At 39.5% G+C, this 15,461-nt stretch overlaps 1 long non-coding RNA gene across 5 annotated transcripts in view; it reads right to left on the bottom strand.

The window, feature by feature from the left end:
- Positions 1–4,459: 4,459 nt before the first annotated feature.
- Positions 4,460–15,461, bottom strand: part of LOC143650045 (uncharacterized) — a 72,937-nt gene continuing 61,935 nt past the window's right edge. The window contains exon 7 of one of the 5 annotated variants that reach the window (XR_013159326.1): positions 4,460–4,880. This is a non-coding gene — a long non-coding RNA (uncharacterized LOC143650045). Of the gene's footprint in view, positions 4,881–4,940; positions 5,172–12,667; positions 13,907–15,461 lie in introns of those variants that run through there. The other 4 variants (XR_013159324.1, XR_013159327.1, XR_013159325.1 and 1 more) reach the window with 4 other exon arrangements.

Genomic DNA, 15,461 nt, shown 5'->3' with positions numbered 1-15,461 from the left:
TTTGGTTAACTTTGTGAGATAAAGAGATGAAAATGATGATAACCCACCTTTACTTTCATAGACCTACTCTTTCTTCTATATTTTATTACATACATAGAGTTTCCCTACCTATTTTCAAGCCCCTTCCTGGTATAAGAAATTTAGCCAAGCACTAGAATAAGAATTTAGATATAGGAAACAAAGAGGAGAACTTTTCTTATTTGAAATGTTGATTACAATACCCCAGCTCTAATGTAGCTCACATTTTAAAGCCTACAGTGAGTCCCTCATACTCCTGAAAGGGTAAAAAATTTCTGGTTGGAGTGATAAAGTATTAGTAATGAAAGGTGGTGATGGTGGCACAATATTGTAAAATTAATTAATGCTACTGAAAAGCACACTTAACAATGGTTAAAATGGCAAACTTTATGTTGTATGCATATGTTACCACAATTTTTAAAAAAAAGAAGGCAAAGAATGAGTCCTACATGGTCAACTACCTGACAGATAGGGTTGAGTCAAGGGATCCAGGACCAGCATTGAAGAGGATCAAGGAAAGCTTCTCTAGTCTCTCCTAAATTGGAAAGGAGACACCTGTGCCTAAGGTAGAGCAGTGCAGTAGAGCAGCCAGGTATTCTTGCTATCTGCTCCCTCCCCTCCACCCCCACTCTGTACAGCAGCCTTCTGGACTGGCAGAGCAAAGCTGCAGGCCAGCCCTAGGAGCACTTGCAGCTGGAAACAGTCTCTTACTTACAAGCCCGCTGCCAACATGAGTTCTTCTAAAAGGCCGACATAGCCTCTATTTCTAGTCGTTCTTTGACCACTACTTTCATCTGGGGTAAAAATCACAGCATATCATGCTCCCCCACGGTCCAGGAAAGTCAAATTTATAAGACTCCGACAGCTGGCAGAGGCCTCTGCCAGATGGGGCTCTTTTTATGGAATCATCATCTGCAAGAACTGTGGTTTTAGACTTAGAGCAAGGTAAGAAGTGACTTCCCCTGAAAGCTGAGAATCATTTCTTCCTGCACAACCAGCTATGAAGTGGAAGTGGTGGAGGGAGGGAAGTGTTCATTAAAACCATTTGCATTTTCAAGTTCCATTATCCCTGATCCCTCAGAACAAGCTGCCCGGCTGGTGCCTCTGCCATGTGGCAGACGCAGGCTCAAGGTCAACCTCCGGCTGTTAGCCAAACAGCAGACTAAACTGCCCCCTTTTTTGTCACCCTCCCTCACTATTAACCACCCCCAGAGCACCCTCAGGGGCCGCAAATTTTCTCCTGGCGCCTCCTCTGACTTGTGAAAATTCTAGAGGCCTGTGAGGTGAATGATGAGCATGCACAGCGCCATATGCAGGGTTTTTGATGATCTGACATCAGACAGCTGAGGCAGGAGGGACAGTGGAGCAGCAGCTATTATATTGCCCACCCTTTGATTTGCCTCATTCTGGCTGCCCTGCGTGGCTGCTGCTGGTGGGCCAGCCAGAGAGAAGGTGGCCAAAAGGCAGAACAACGGCACAGCCTTTCACAGCTGGAAAATCAGTTTTTAAAGACCATCAGGAGGCATCAGTTGGTCCTGGCAGCTGATATTTGATCTGGGGAGCGCTGAGCAAGGAGCAGCTGATGCCCAAGGAGGACTCCCCGGAACTGACTCCAACTGCAGGCTGGCTGTAGAACAGCTTGTTCTCACCTTCTGATCCACACCCAGGAAAAAAAAGCCTAGGGGTGCCTATGTGCTAAAGCTGCTGTATCCAGAGAAAGAATCACCAGGGTTTCTCTAGCCACCCACTCATTTTTCACTAAGCTTAGGGATGGATAGAAGATAAATACCGTTTGCAAAACAGGTTCCTGCAGGAAAGAATGGTGTCAATTTCCTCTTCTAGACAGGGAAATTGGGCAATTTTGATGGGCTATTATTTTATGCCCATGAGAGTGATGCGCAGTCTCTTAAAAGTGATAATCACTTAAAAAAAAATACTAGTTGAATCCAGCTTGTCTGGAGTATGTGTGATTTTCCCCCAGCCTGGTCTAAGTTTAAATGACTACAATTAAAAGTGCTGAGTGTTATGTTTAAAGTGAACATATAATTTGTCATCCAAACTATGATAATTTTTGAAAGCTAAAAATGGCCTATTAATAATTAACCCCCAAAAAGGCATAAATGGCATTTTCATGGGTAAGCTGAGATTTCCAAGTCTCTCTATTAATTGTTTTCACACCACTCTCACAAAATCCTTCTGAGGTAGCAGCAAGTATCATTTCTCTCACTTTTCAGAGCACAGAGTGCCAAACCCCTAGAAGTCAAATCATCTTTCTCAAACTTCAGTGTGTAAGGCTGATCTCTTCATATTTAAAAGGGAGGGACATTGCAAGTCTGGAGGCACTCATTCAGTCACACATGGAGAAAAATGTGGGCATAAAACTCATGTGGCCAGGATTTGGAAAGCGTTCTTGACCAGGAGACAGGATATATGGTTTAAGTCCCAGTTTTGCTACTGCTACTGCTACTACTACCCCTGCTGTTACTATTTCTATTAAGAACCACCATTTATTGAACATTTTCTGTGTAGTGGGTACTCTGCTAATGAAGAGCCTTCTATAGAGCTTAATAATATTTTTGATGACGAGGCTGAGTGGGAATTTTCTGGATATCCGCACTAAGCTAAGAACCGTGCAGGCATAACAACCTATGTTGTACTCATTACTATCATCCCCATTTGACAGAAGAGAAAATGAGGATTTGGAAAGTTAGGTAGATCTGATGCAAAACTCATGCTCTTAACCATTACACCACAGAAGTTGCTTACCAGGAGCTAAGAGAGCGGAAACTCCTTTTCCTCCTCCCCAGTAGCATTTTCTGGGCTCTTACATATGTACATGTGCATAATATAAAATTGCACTCATTGGCTTCATAGGCTTTCAAAAAGGTAGGAAGCATGGCCAATGATCAACAGTACCAGAGGATGTAGGACAAATAGCTGAGGGTGAGGATGACTGGGAGCCTGTTAACTGAAATCATTAAACGTAAGACTTCAAGAGCCAAAGAAACCACAACTACAGAAGAGTGCCTCACACATGGTAGACCTCAGTAGAGTGTGTTGAGTGATCTGTCCATCAAGCGCTCAGAATCTCCCTCCCTCATCCCCAGGCAGCCTCTGCTTAAGCTCCTCCAAGGACGGAGAATTCACTAACTAAAGGAAGCTGCTTTACCTTTACAGGAGTGATGGCTCTTGTAAAATATTTTCTTCTGTTGAATCAAATTCCCACTCCCCATAATTGTCACTCTTTGATCTTGGTTCTGCAATTTAAGCCTCTACACAATAAGTTTTCTGCCCCACATACTCTCAATTAAAGAAGCTCCTCTATTTACCAACAAGTAAAGGCTCTACCTCTCCTTAGGTTCATTTGTTCCCAAGTTCACAGTGGCTAAGAAGGGTTTATGTTTGCAGTTCCTGAATACCTTTTCACAAGAGAGAAATATAAATTGGTCCTTCAAAGCCTTCCAACCAGGCATACTCTTTTCTTTGATGCTATAATTATATCAGGCCTCCTTTTTCACTTATAACCTGGCTTTATCTACACTTATAATCTATTGAGTCATAGACTCCTTATTTTTTGTTGATCTCTGTCAGTGTCATGGAAACTCCTTAGCAGCTACAGTATCTGTACTCCAGGCTTCACAACTCACTTTGAAGCTGTAGAGATTCAAATGACCCAACCTAGGAATGCTCCGTGGTCGGTGACCAACTTCAGTATCAATGTGTTCACTAAGCTGAGGTTCTAAGTATTCAAAAGAACCCTTGGCTTCCACATCACAGTCTGAAAAACCTACTTCTCCCTCTTTTGAAACCAAAATTGTATTTGTTCATCTTCAATTTTCCCAGGACATTAGTAGATTCTCAAAAAATACTTGATATTAAGTAGTGTTCTCTTCTCCCTCCTCTTATCAAGACTTCAATAAACATCTGCGTATAAAGCTTTTCTTTCTCTTTCAAAATAATGAAAGAGGAGCAGAGAGAAATCAAATTCAGCCTAAAACAAACTGCAGGTAATAAAATATAACTTAATAGGACAAACTGCAAGAACATTATATTTCTTACTCTGTTACATCTCCACTAGTGATATACATATATAATTGTGAGGTGGTAATATTTTTAGCAGAATGATATTGTGTGTGTCTAATGTAAAATCTGCAAATCTCACCATGTTCCCCTTAACAGTATAGCCTAAGAGTTAACACTGAATTCAGGCAGAACTGAGTTCTGCACATGATCCATTTTTCCTATGACCTCATGAGGTGCCAAAGAGCAGGACTTCACTGTCCTCATTTTCAGGGTGGGGAAAACCAGACCAAGGGACACTTGCCCCACAACTTCCCAGTCTGTGTATGAGAATTCACACGTGACTTGTTTGCCCAGTGATTCAATTAGAAAGTTAACACACATGACCAGTGGGCATAGAATTAAGATTTTAACAGTTGTATCACCAAGTTTTATTCTTCTGTATGTGCATACAGAACACAAGCACAGTCACTGGTACCTCGGCGTTCTCAGCTCCCAACTGGAGAGTAGATTCAGGAATGATTTGTCAGTTCTGGTCATACTCTAGGGGATATATGGTCAACTTTGGTTCTGCTTTTGATGAAATAGTATTTTAGGTGCAATTCTGGAATGTTGTGTTAGGTCTCCTTCTGCTAGAGATGTACTGTGCTGCATTAACACTCTTTCAGTTTGGTATTGTGAACACATATGTCTACAAAGATGTTTTTTCATTTTGGTCCTTTAGGTCTTAATATAATTTCCTATCAGCAGAATACCATGCAAGTATCTGAGAGGTCATCTTGTATAGTAATGGTGATGAAATCTCTTCAGCCATTCTTTTCCTTTAGCATATACAGGCATACCTAAGAGACCAGCACAATAAATTGAATATTGTGATAAAATGAGTCATGTGAAATTTTTTGTTTCCCAATGCATATAAAAGTTATGTTTATGCTATCTGTAGTCTATTAAGTGTTCAATAGCATTATGTTTAAAATACAATATATATAGCTTAATTAAAAAATACTTTATTGCTAAAAAATGCTATTATCTGAGCCTTCAGCAGGTTGTACTCTTCCTGTTGGTAGAGAGTCTTGCCTTGATGTTGATGGCTGCTGACTGATCCAGCTGGTTGTTTCTGAAGGTTGGGGTGGCTGTAACAATTTTAAAAAATAAATTTGGTGTTTTAAAGCTGTATCTACCCCAGAAAAATTTGTTCTCAAGTGTAATACATTCCTATGGGCATGAACCCTTTGTAAGTAGAACCTTTTGATGATATTTCTTCAGCTAAGGTGTAGCCCACCTCAATCGGGAGGAGTTTTAATCCTGTTACTGGAGTCTATATAAGCAGAATGAAATTCAGATAGAGAGAAGAAAACCATAGGAAGCAAGAGACTGGACATTGGTGGAACCCAGGAGGGAAGGGAGAGAACAGAAGATACCACCATATGCATTCCCAAATGACAAATGAGCCAAGGATCACCAACAGGCACCCTAGAAGGCCACAATCTTTGGAGAGAAAACATTGCCTTGATGTGGACTTTCTTTTAGTCTCAAAGCCATAAATTCCCCTTATTTAGCCAACCCATTTCATAGTATCTGCTTGGGCAGTCTACAAAATTAAAACAGACAAAAGTGAAGTTTGCTGCATCGATTGACTCTTCCTTTCAAAAGATTTCTCAGTAGCATGCAATGCTGTTTGGTAGCATTTTACCTACCATGGAGCTTCTTTCAAAATGGGAGTCAATACCCTCAATATCTATCACTGCTTTATCAACTAAGTTTATGTAATATTCTAAATCTTTGGTTGTCATTTCAACCATGTTCACAGCATCTTCACCAGGAATGGATTCTATTTCAAGAAACAATTTTCTTTGATCAGCCTTAAGAAGTTACTCCCCATCCATTAAAGTTTCATGATGAGATTGCAGTAATTGAGTCACTTTTTCAGGCTCCACTTCTAATTCTAGTTTCCTTGCTATTTCTACCACATCTACAGTTACTTCCTCATCTGAACTCTTGAGGGTTGTGATCAACTTCTTCCAAGCTTCTTTTAACGTTGATATTTTGACCTCCTCCCATGAATCATGAATATTCTTAATGGCATCTAGAATGGTGAATCCTTTCCAGAAGGTTTTCAATCGACTTTGCCCAGATCCATCAGAGGAATCACTATCTATGGCAGCCATAGCCATACAAAATGTATTTCTTAAATAATAAGACTTGAAAGTTAAAATCACTCTTTGATCTATGGGCTATAAAATGGATGTTGTGTCAGCAGACATGAAAAAACATTAATCTCATTGTACATTTCCATTAGCGCTCTTAGGTGGCAATGGGGCGTTGTCAATGAGCAGTAATATTTTGAAAGGAATCTTTCTATCTCAACAGTGGGTTTAAAATATTCAGTAAACCATTTTGTAAACAGAAGTGATGTCACCCAGGCTTTTTTGTTCTATTTATAGTATACAGGCAGAATAGATTTAGCATATGGGCATTGGTTTCCACTTAAAGTGACCATCTGCATCAGCCCTTAATAAAAGAGTCCAACTGTCTTTGAAGTTTTGAACCCAGGCATTGATTTCTTCTCTCTAGTTATTAAAGTCCAAGATGGCATCTTCTTCTGGTAGAAGGCTGTTTCATCTATATTGAAAATCTGTTCTTTAGTATTTCCCCTTTCATCAATTATCTTAGCTAGATCTTCTGAGTAACATGCTATAGCTTCTATATCAGTACTTACGGCTTCACCTTGCACTATTACGCTATAGAGATGGCTTTTTTTCTTAAACTTCATGAACCAAACTTTGCTAACCTCAAATTTTTCCTTTGCAGCTTCCTTACCTCTCTCAGCCATTCTAGGACTGAGTAAAGTTAGGGCCTTGCTCTGGATTAAGCCTTGACTTAAGAGAAGGTTGTGACTGGCTTGATTGCCTATCCAGACTGCTAGAACTTTCTCCATATCAGCGGTAAGGCTGTTTCACTTTCTTATCATTCATGTGTTCAATGGAGTAGCGCTTTTAATTTCCTTTAAGAAATTCTCCTTTGCATTCACAGCTTGGTTGACTGTTTGGCACAAGATGCCTAAATTTTGGTTTTCAATCTGCCTTTCTCATTAACCTTAATCATCTCTAATTTTTTATTTAAAGTGAGTGACTTACGACTCTTCCTTTCACTTGAACACTTAGTGGCCATTGTAGGATTTTTAATTGGCCTAATTTCAGCATTTCATCTCAGAGAAGCCCAAGGAGAGGCAAAGAGTTGGGGAATGATTGGTTGGTGGGGCAGTCAGACACACACAACATTTTCCATGAAGTTTGCTGTTTTATATGGGTGTGGTTCATGGCAGCCCAAAACAATTACAATAGTAACATTAGAGACCACTGAACACAGATCACCATAACACATATAACAATGAAAACATTTGAAATATTGTGAGCATTACCAAAATGTGACACAGAGTCACACAGTGAACATATGCTGTTAGAAAAATGGCACCAAGAGACTTGCTTGACACAGGGTTGCCACCAATCTTCAATTTGTAAAAAACACAATAAAGCAAAGCACAATAAAACAAGTGTGCCAGTATGTGTGTGTATGTATATCATGTGTGTGCACATGGGCATGTTTACATCTGTGTGTGTACACATGTGAACAAATATGCATACACTTGAAAGACTTTTTGGAGCATCTACTATGCGCCAGATCCAGTACTAATTGCTGTCTGTACAAATTAATATAAGAAATTTCAAAGCAAACAGTGCATTAGGGGAGGAAGACAAGTAATAAAAGAAATGGAAACAGCCTGTTTGAGAGACAAGGTATGCACAGGAGAGGAGAGTGCATCAGGGAAGGTTTTATTTGAGCTGGATCTTTAAGGATAAGTAGAAATTTGCTAGAGAAGTTTGCTGGAATTAGAAGACAGGGCAATCCAGCCAGAGTCCACACAAAGATATGAAAGGGCGTGGCACTTCAAGGAACTGTGGGACGTTTAATGTATAAGGAACATGATAGGAAGTGAAGGAAGATGCAGCTGGTGAGAGCAGGGACACATTCCGCAGGGTCTTGAACTTAGGGAATTTGAACTTTATTCTGTAGGCTTATGAGAGGCTGCTTCACATTGGGCAGTGATCTGGATTTGCAAATAGTTATATAATAACCTGTAAGAAGTTAATTAAGAAAGCTATATGAAGGAATTATTACCTCTATTACTAATGCTACATTGTGTTCCTCAGGATCTTTCAACCTCTGCGCTATTGACATTTTGGGCTGCCTAATTGTTGTGGAGACTGTGCTGTGCATTGCAGAGCATTTAGCAGCATCCCGGGCCTCTACCCACTAGATAACAATAGCAACCCCCTCCCAGTTGTGACAATCAAAAATGTCTCCAGAGATTGTCAAATGTCCCCTTGGAGCAAAAGTATCCCCAGTTGAGGACCACTAGTGTACCTACCATAGTAGGTACTGTGCTAAGAAATTCTTCCAGAGACAGAGTTAAGGGTAGAGTGCATTGGATGTGGGATTTAAACAAAATCTGCAGCAGCTGGGCAGTCTAATCTCCCAGACCAGCTTGAAGAGCTCCAAAATTGTTTTCCACCAGGTAGACAACACATCCCAGGAGGGCTCAGTCTTTTGACTGGGTAATGAGGTGGTCTTATTCCTGATTCTCAGCATTCAGCCACAGGAGGCCAGGACAACCACTTTGAGGACTGTCCTCTAGCCAACTACTTTAGGTCAGTAAAATCTGGCATATTCTGACCCTCCAGCAGAGGAAAATTGCTTGTCATAGGTGATTTTCACACAGGAAGCTTGCCAAGGTCCCATCTATTTTCAGAAAAATAATTCCATTGACAGTGTAATGTATGTACTGGGATGGGAAGGGATGAGGGGTCAGGCCTAGAAGCCCTCTCAGGAGGCTGTGCCTATACGCAAGGCAAGAAGTGGTGGAGATGGGAGGGCCACTGTGACTCAGCAGGCAGAGTTCTCACCTGCCATGCCAGAGGCCTAGGGTTCGATTCCCAGTCCCTGCCCATATGCAAATAAATAAATAAATAAAATCAAAGATCATTTCCTCATGGAGGCCTCCTCTGACCTCCCCCCACTTCTTCCTACCTTATTAAAAAAAAAAAAAGAAGTGGTGGAGACTTGAGGGGAGGGGGATGACGGGTCTACCTCAGGGAACAGTTCCAAAGCAGAATCAACAGGATTTACTGGTCAATTAGATGTGGAATGTGAAGTTAGGAACAGAGAATACTTCATGTTTATGGCCTACAAGACTGAGTGTATTTAACGTTATTGACTACCATCAGGAACAGAGAAGGGCTGGATTCAATTTGGTCCCTTTTGCCTTATTGATCTATTGATAAAGTAATTTCCTGAGTCATCATTAAAGTAGTCATTATAGTAACAACTAATTTATAAATTCAAAGCCATTACAATAACTATTAACTCTTATTGACTTCGCGATAAGTCCAATTCGTTCCATTGGGAAAAAAGAACTTGAATATTCATGTCTCACCCCCCTGAAACGCTGATCAAGTTGCGGAGAGAAGACACGCACAGCTCTAAAACATCTAATTATTAAACAAAACAAGACCATGAAGATGGTTCAAAGCAGCAGCTGATTAAATGTCAAATGTGTTTCTGACAGTGAATTCTTTGAGTTCAGAAAGGGGCAAGAACAGAAATACATAACTGGAGTTTAATCAGATGAGGCAGGGTTTGAAGAGTAGGTAGGAGTTGGCATGGTATGAGATTGTGGCACTTCCTATCCCTTAGAATAGAGGTTTCTCAAAATGTGGCCTGGGGACCCCTGGAGTCCTTCAGACCATTTAAGAGGGCTCTGAAGGTCAAAATTTTTTCACAATAATACCATGACTTTATTTTCCTTTTCCTCTGTCATTCTCTCACACCTGGACAGGGAGGTTTTCAGAGGCAACATGGCATGTGATGATGTCATCACTCTGATGACCAAGGAACGTGAACTTGTGTATTATTGAGTCTAAAATTTTCCTCAGTTTTAATTTAATAAGATGGCAAATATCAATAAATATAACCCACAAGAACAATAGTTCTTTGGGGTCCACAATAATGTTTAAGAATGTGAAAGGGTCCTAAGACCAAAAAGTTTGAGAACTGCTGCTCCAGTCTACCTAAAAGGCACGCTTGACTGACCTAATCTGCAACATGTTGTCTCAGTAATCCTGTTCATCCGTTGGCTCAGAACCTGCTCTGTTGCTCCTAATTTAACTTCTCTGTAGACCTGAAGTCACTGGCTGTCTTCTACTTTTACCTTTTGCTGATGATGGGAAATGATTTTGTTCTATGTTTCCCCCATCCTATGTCTCCTAGTATGAGCTACTGTCCCATGCTTCAAGACCTCAGTCAGAAATACAGCCCATTCTTTTCAAATTCTACATACATACTTATATTAATATCTTTCTAAAAAGTATCTAAATTAATTGAGATCTTATTATCCCTCCAAACAAGACAAAAACCTCAGAATAATGTGACTTTTCTCATTATCTCCCTCTCTACCCATAACTAAGACTTACGTAATTGTCTAGAATTTTAGTTCTAACCTGTTTTGAGCACAAAGAAATTAGTAGTATTCAGTTAATATTTTTGTAGTCACTACTTATTTAGATTAGTGAGAATCTGAGGGTTGTAAGTTGTCCGAGTCCTTGAGTCTGAAAATTAGTTCATCCTCACTCTGGAATAATAATTTGGTAAAACATAGCATGTAGCACATTTCTGGTTGCAATGCTAGGTACTGAGCAAAGTGATTTCTGTTCCTATTTACAAAGAAGTAAAGAGATTTTGGCCCCCAGCTTCACGTGGGAGCCCAGTACATTTCCCACCATATGTGGGAAAGTCAAGTCCTACTTTCCAAGCTGGTATTAGGACTCCAGACCTGATGGCCACATCCAGTCCTGGATCCCTGAGGTCTGGGCAGCTTCAGCCCCTGACAACCACCTTGTTTTCCTCTCCATTTCTGGTCCACAAATATTGTCCTTTCTTGTGGCCACGCGTATAGTGTGTGCATATATAAAATATTTTATCATACGTTTGGATATTGGTGGAGTTTCTACATGAGCTCAACCCACCACCATGACCTAGAGGTCTGAGCTTGTAATGTAGCCAAGAGATATGTTGGCAAAGGCCCAGGAAAACGAAATCTTTTTGACACAAACAGCAAAGCACTGATTCAAAATTTGTTAACGTTCCTAAATTAGAACTGAGCAATGCTGTGTCTGGATTGGGTATTCCAAATTAAACAGAATTATTTCATTCAAGCTTATGGTGATGTTAGGTTAATTAAAAATTTTCTCTTTAGAAATACAGCCCCCAAGACTCTGTAATTTAAATAGGTTTTACATTCATGCAGAGTGAGAATGGCAGTTTCAATATTTAATTCTTGCTTCATAAACTTTGAAGGCTAAAACACATCCTCCCCAAGTTGTGAATGCTCTTTATGTTGGAAACAACTCACTAAAGGAAACTTGGGGTTGCTAGGTAACCTGGTGCCTGTGGAAGGCTTCTGATAAAATGTATTTAAATCACATTTCCTGGAGCAGATGGGCAAACTGAAGTGGAAAATAAATTCAAATGATCTGATATTGGCTTTTCATGCTAAAACTAAAATCTGCTTGCAGTCAAAGCTCACGCAGGTCTTTTTAACTGGGGCAGGTTTAAGGTGGCCTTGCTGCAGAGAGCATCACATCTCATTCCCCACAACATGAAGCCATCCTGAGCTTTTGAGGCTGAATTAGTTTCCAGCAACTGGAGAAGATCCCTGAAGAATGGACACCACATGGAGAAGGAAGCATCTTTGAACACATTGCTTTACTTGCCTCTTCACTGGGTATAATCCTTTTCCTATAAAATTAGGGGACCTAGTTGTGGTGGTTTTCTCTTTGATTCTTCCAGATCTTAATAATAAAATGAAATTAAAGTGGGTCTGAGCTGCTGGGAAGTGAAATAGCTAAGCTAGAATCCCCTGGTCTTCAATAGTTCAGGCCAGGAGCTCTTAGAAAACAGCACAAACTGTGAATTTAATATAGGGAATATATATATATCATAATGCAGCTATGAGCATCACCCAGTAATTGAATTGCTATTACCTGAAACTTAAAAAGGTTGAGAGTGAATAGGAGCTGTCAGTCTCTCAGTATTTTCTATATATGACCAGAGATATTGGTGGCAAGTGGGTGGGAGTGGTGAGAGTTATACAGGTATACAATTCTCAGGGAGGAATTCTTCAGGAATCTCTCACTGTGAAGAAGAAACTTCAATTCCCTGACAGCCCATAGGAGTCATTTCATGACTTAACTCTTTGTAACATTTTAGGGTCGGTAATTTCGCACAAAATTATTCTAAAGAAATCTTGCAATTAGCTTAGCAGTCTGGAACCAAGTAACTAAGAAACCCAAATTCCTGGAAATGACCTCCCAAATCGTTCCTTTCTTCATGTAAAGCCTGATGTGCTGCCATCACTCACCTCTTTGACTAATGCATGGAAAATGCAGATGAAATAAGAAAAGGAAAGTGATTGCCAAACTCAGGCATCTGTCCCTTCTCCAGAGGAATTTTCACCATGAGAATAAGGGAAGTCTATTCCAGGAAGAGGAGACAGCCATGGGAAGCAGGCGTGAACAAGAATGGTATATGAAGGATTTGCAATTAAGGGAAATGGCTTGTGATAGTGGCTACTGCCTTGCAGGCACTGTACAAGGTATTTCTCTACATTATTTCACTTTCTTATCACAACAAACTTTACCCCAAAGATAGAACTTGTTTTTCATTTTATAGCTGAGAAAACTGAAGTCTCAAGGAACCTAGTAACTTAAAAGAGGTCAGACAGCTAATGAATGGCAAAACCAAGGCTCAAAAATAGGTCTGCCTGATTTCAAGCTTGCGCTGCTTCTTTATGAGAGCCACAGCCTTTGTGAGGGAATGGATAATAAGCATTCTCACATACTGCTGATGGGAGTGTACATTGGTTCAACTTTTGGAAGAGAAATTTGGCAATATCTGTCAAAATATTAAATCAACACACCATTAGACTCAGCAAAATTGTCCTCTGGGAATTTATCCTAGAGATGTACTTTGACAAAAACACAAAGATATATGTATAAGGTTTCACACCAGACTTGTTTTTAATAGAAAGAATTGGAAATATCTTAAACATCTATTACTAGTGGATTGGTCAAATAATTTCTCATAAAACCACATGATAGAATATTATGCATGCATGAAAAAGAATAAGGTAAATTTATATGACATGAAAAAATATTTTCAATGTTAGTCAAAAAACAGTTGCACAAGAGCACATATTTGTGAGTGTGTGTGACTGAGTGAGCATGTGTGTGTGCAGCACAATTGTCCTTGAGAAAGGGGAATGTCTAGAAGCATATGCAATTTGCTATTATTCAGTAGTGAACCTCTGCAGAGTGAAGTGGAGGTGATTCTTGATAGTGAGGAGGAAACTTTTACTTTCACTTTGTACCATTCTAAACTATCTGATTTTTTAAAAAATACTAAGCAAGTGTTATATTTGAAATAAAAAAAAATCAAAGAAGGCCCTTTAAACCTAGAAAATAACAGAAAGTTTTAATAACAGAAAAATGAAGTGGGTCAGGATCTGTTGGAGAATAAAGGGAAGGAAGCTGATGATTAAGAAGCTAATGATTGCCAAAGGTCATTTAAGTCTTCCTGTTAATTGCCACCGGCAGCTTCACAGAGAACTTGAGCACTGGAAAGCGTGTACGTCAAAGGCAGAAGACCAAAAAGGAAACTTCACCCTATTTTGGATAACTTATCAAACTGACGTCCAAATGCGTTGATATTCTCTCAGCCCCATTCAATGTCTGGAACATTCACCACAATTGTTCTGTTCAACAAAGGGTGAGAGGTATAAAGTAAGCCTGGTAGGCTAGTTCAGGTAGGAAGAGGAGTATTTTTTTTTCCCAAAAAAACTCGGCTGCAGCAAACCATTCTATACCCAAGATGCATGGGGGTCATTCATGACAGCTGCAGCCCTTTCTGCACGGAAATATTCTCCTTCTGATGTGGAGGCAGATTGCATTTGCCTGGATAATCCAGCCATACACTGGAGAAATGAGAAAAGGCCCAAGCTACCCATATGTGCTATGGATTCCAAAAGGAGATGAGTCTACCAACAGGTTTTTTCCACTGCATTTTCTGATAATGTCAACATGGTCATTATTGTTTCATTATTTTTTTTTGCTCTAAGGCTAAAAGCTGTTTCTGCTGAGTGGGGATCTGTAAGATGCCTCAGTCATTTCAGAGTACCTTTTGCAGAAGACATGACTGAATACTTTTTGCAGAACATTCCTTAGGGTCACTTACTTTGTGTTGCATAAAATATGGTTTATCTGTTTTATTCTAACTCTCCAATGCTTCCTATTGCTCTCATTATTTTGCTCTAATTAGGTTTCCTTTGGTTTTTTTTTTTTTAACTTTTTTTATTGTATAACATATGTACAAAGCAAAGAAAGAAAAAAGGAATAATTTTCAGGGACCTCTTCAACAAGTAATTACAGAACAGATTCCAGAGTTTGCCATGGATCACCATACCATCCTCTCAGAGTTTTTCTTCTAGCTGCTCCTGAATATAGGAGGCTAGAAGGAATAAATATTTTTTATTATCACAATCAACTTTTTTTTCTTTTTTTGTGAGAAATAAAATATATACAAAAAAGCAATAAATTTCAAAACACAACAATTAGTTGTAGAACAGATTTCCGAGTTTGGTATGGGTTATAATTCCACAATTTTAGGTTTTTACTTCTAGCTGCTGTAAGATACTGGAGACTAAAAGAAAAGTATCAATTTAATGATTCAGCAATCATATTCGTTTGTTAAACCCTACCTTCTCTGTATAAATCCACTATCGCCTTTGATCTTTCTATCCCACTTTTTAGAGGTATTTGGGCTGTGCCCATTCTAACTTTTTCATTTTGAAAGGGGCTGTCAATAACATAGGCTAGGGAGATGGAAGCTGATGTTCTGGAGAGGCTGGCCCCTCTAGGTTTCAGGACTTAATCTGATCCAGGGACCTATTTGGAGGTTGTAGGTTTCTGGAAAGTTACCCTAGTGCATGGAACCTTTGTTCTTTTGGCTTTTAAAAACCACTGTTAGTACTTTCCCTAATAATAATAACAGTAGGTAAATAATGTTACCTACTGTGTCAGGCATGGTCTTAAGTGCTTTACATAAATTAATTAATTTAATCCTCATTATAAATCTATGAAGCAAGTACTGTTATTACCATATTTGAAAGATGAGGAAACTGAAGATTCGAGAAGTTAAGGAACTTGCCCAAGCAGTAAAGGAAAGATTCAAAAGCAGAGTATGTTTGTTTAACCACATACATGGTTTGTTTAACCATGTAACAAAAGATGGCAGATACTGGTCTATCTTGG

The sequence above is a fragment of the Tamandua tetradactyla genome, chromosome 11 (assembly GCF_023851605.1).
Source record: "Tamandua tetradactyla isolate mTamTet1 chromosome 11, mTamTet1.pri, whole genome shotgun sequence".
NCBI lineage: Eukaryota > Metazoa > Chordata > Mammalia > Pilosa > Myrmecophagidae > Tamandua > Tamandua tetradactyla.
Note: the sequence above shows the minus strand (reverse complement) of the source record. Positions and strands in the feature narration are given on the sequence as shown.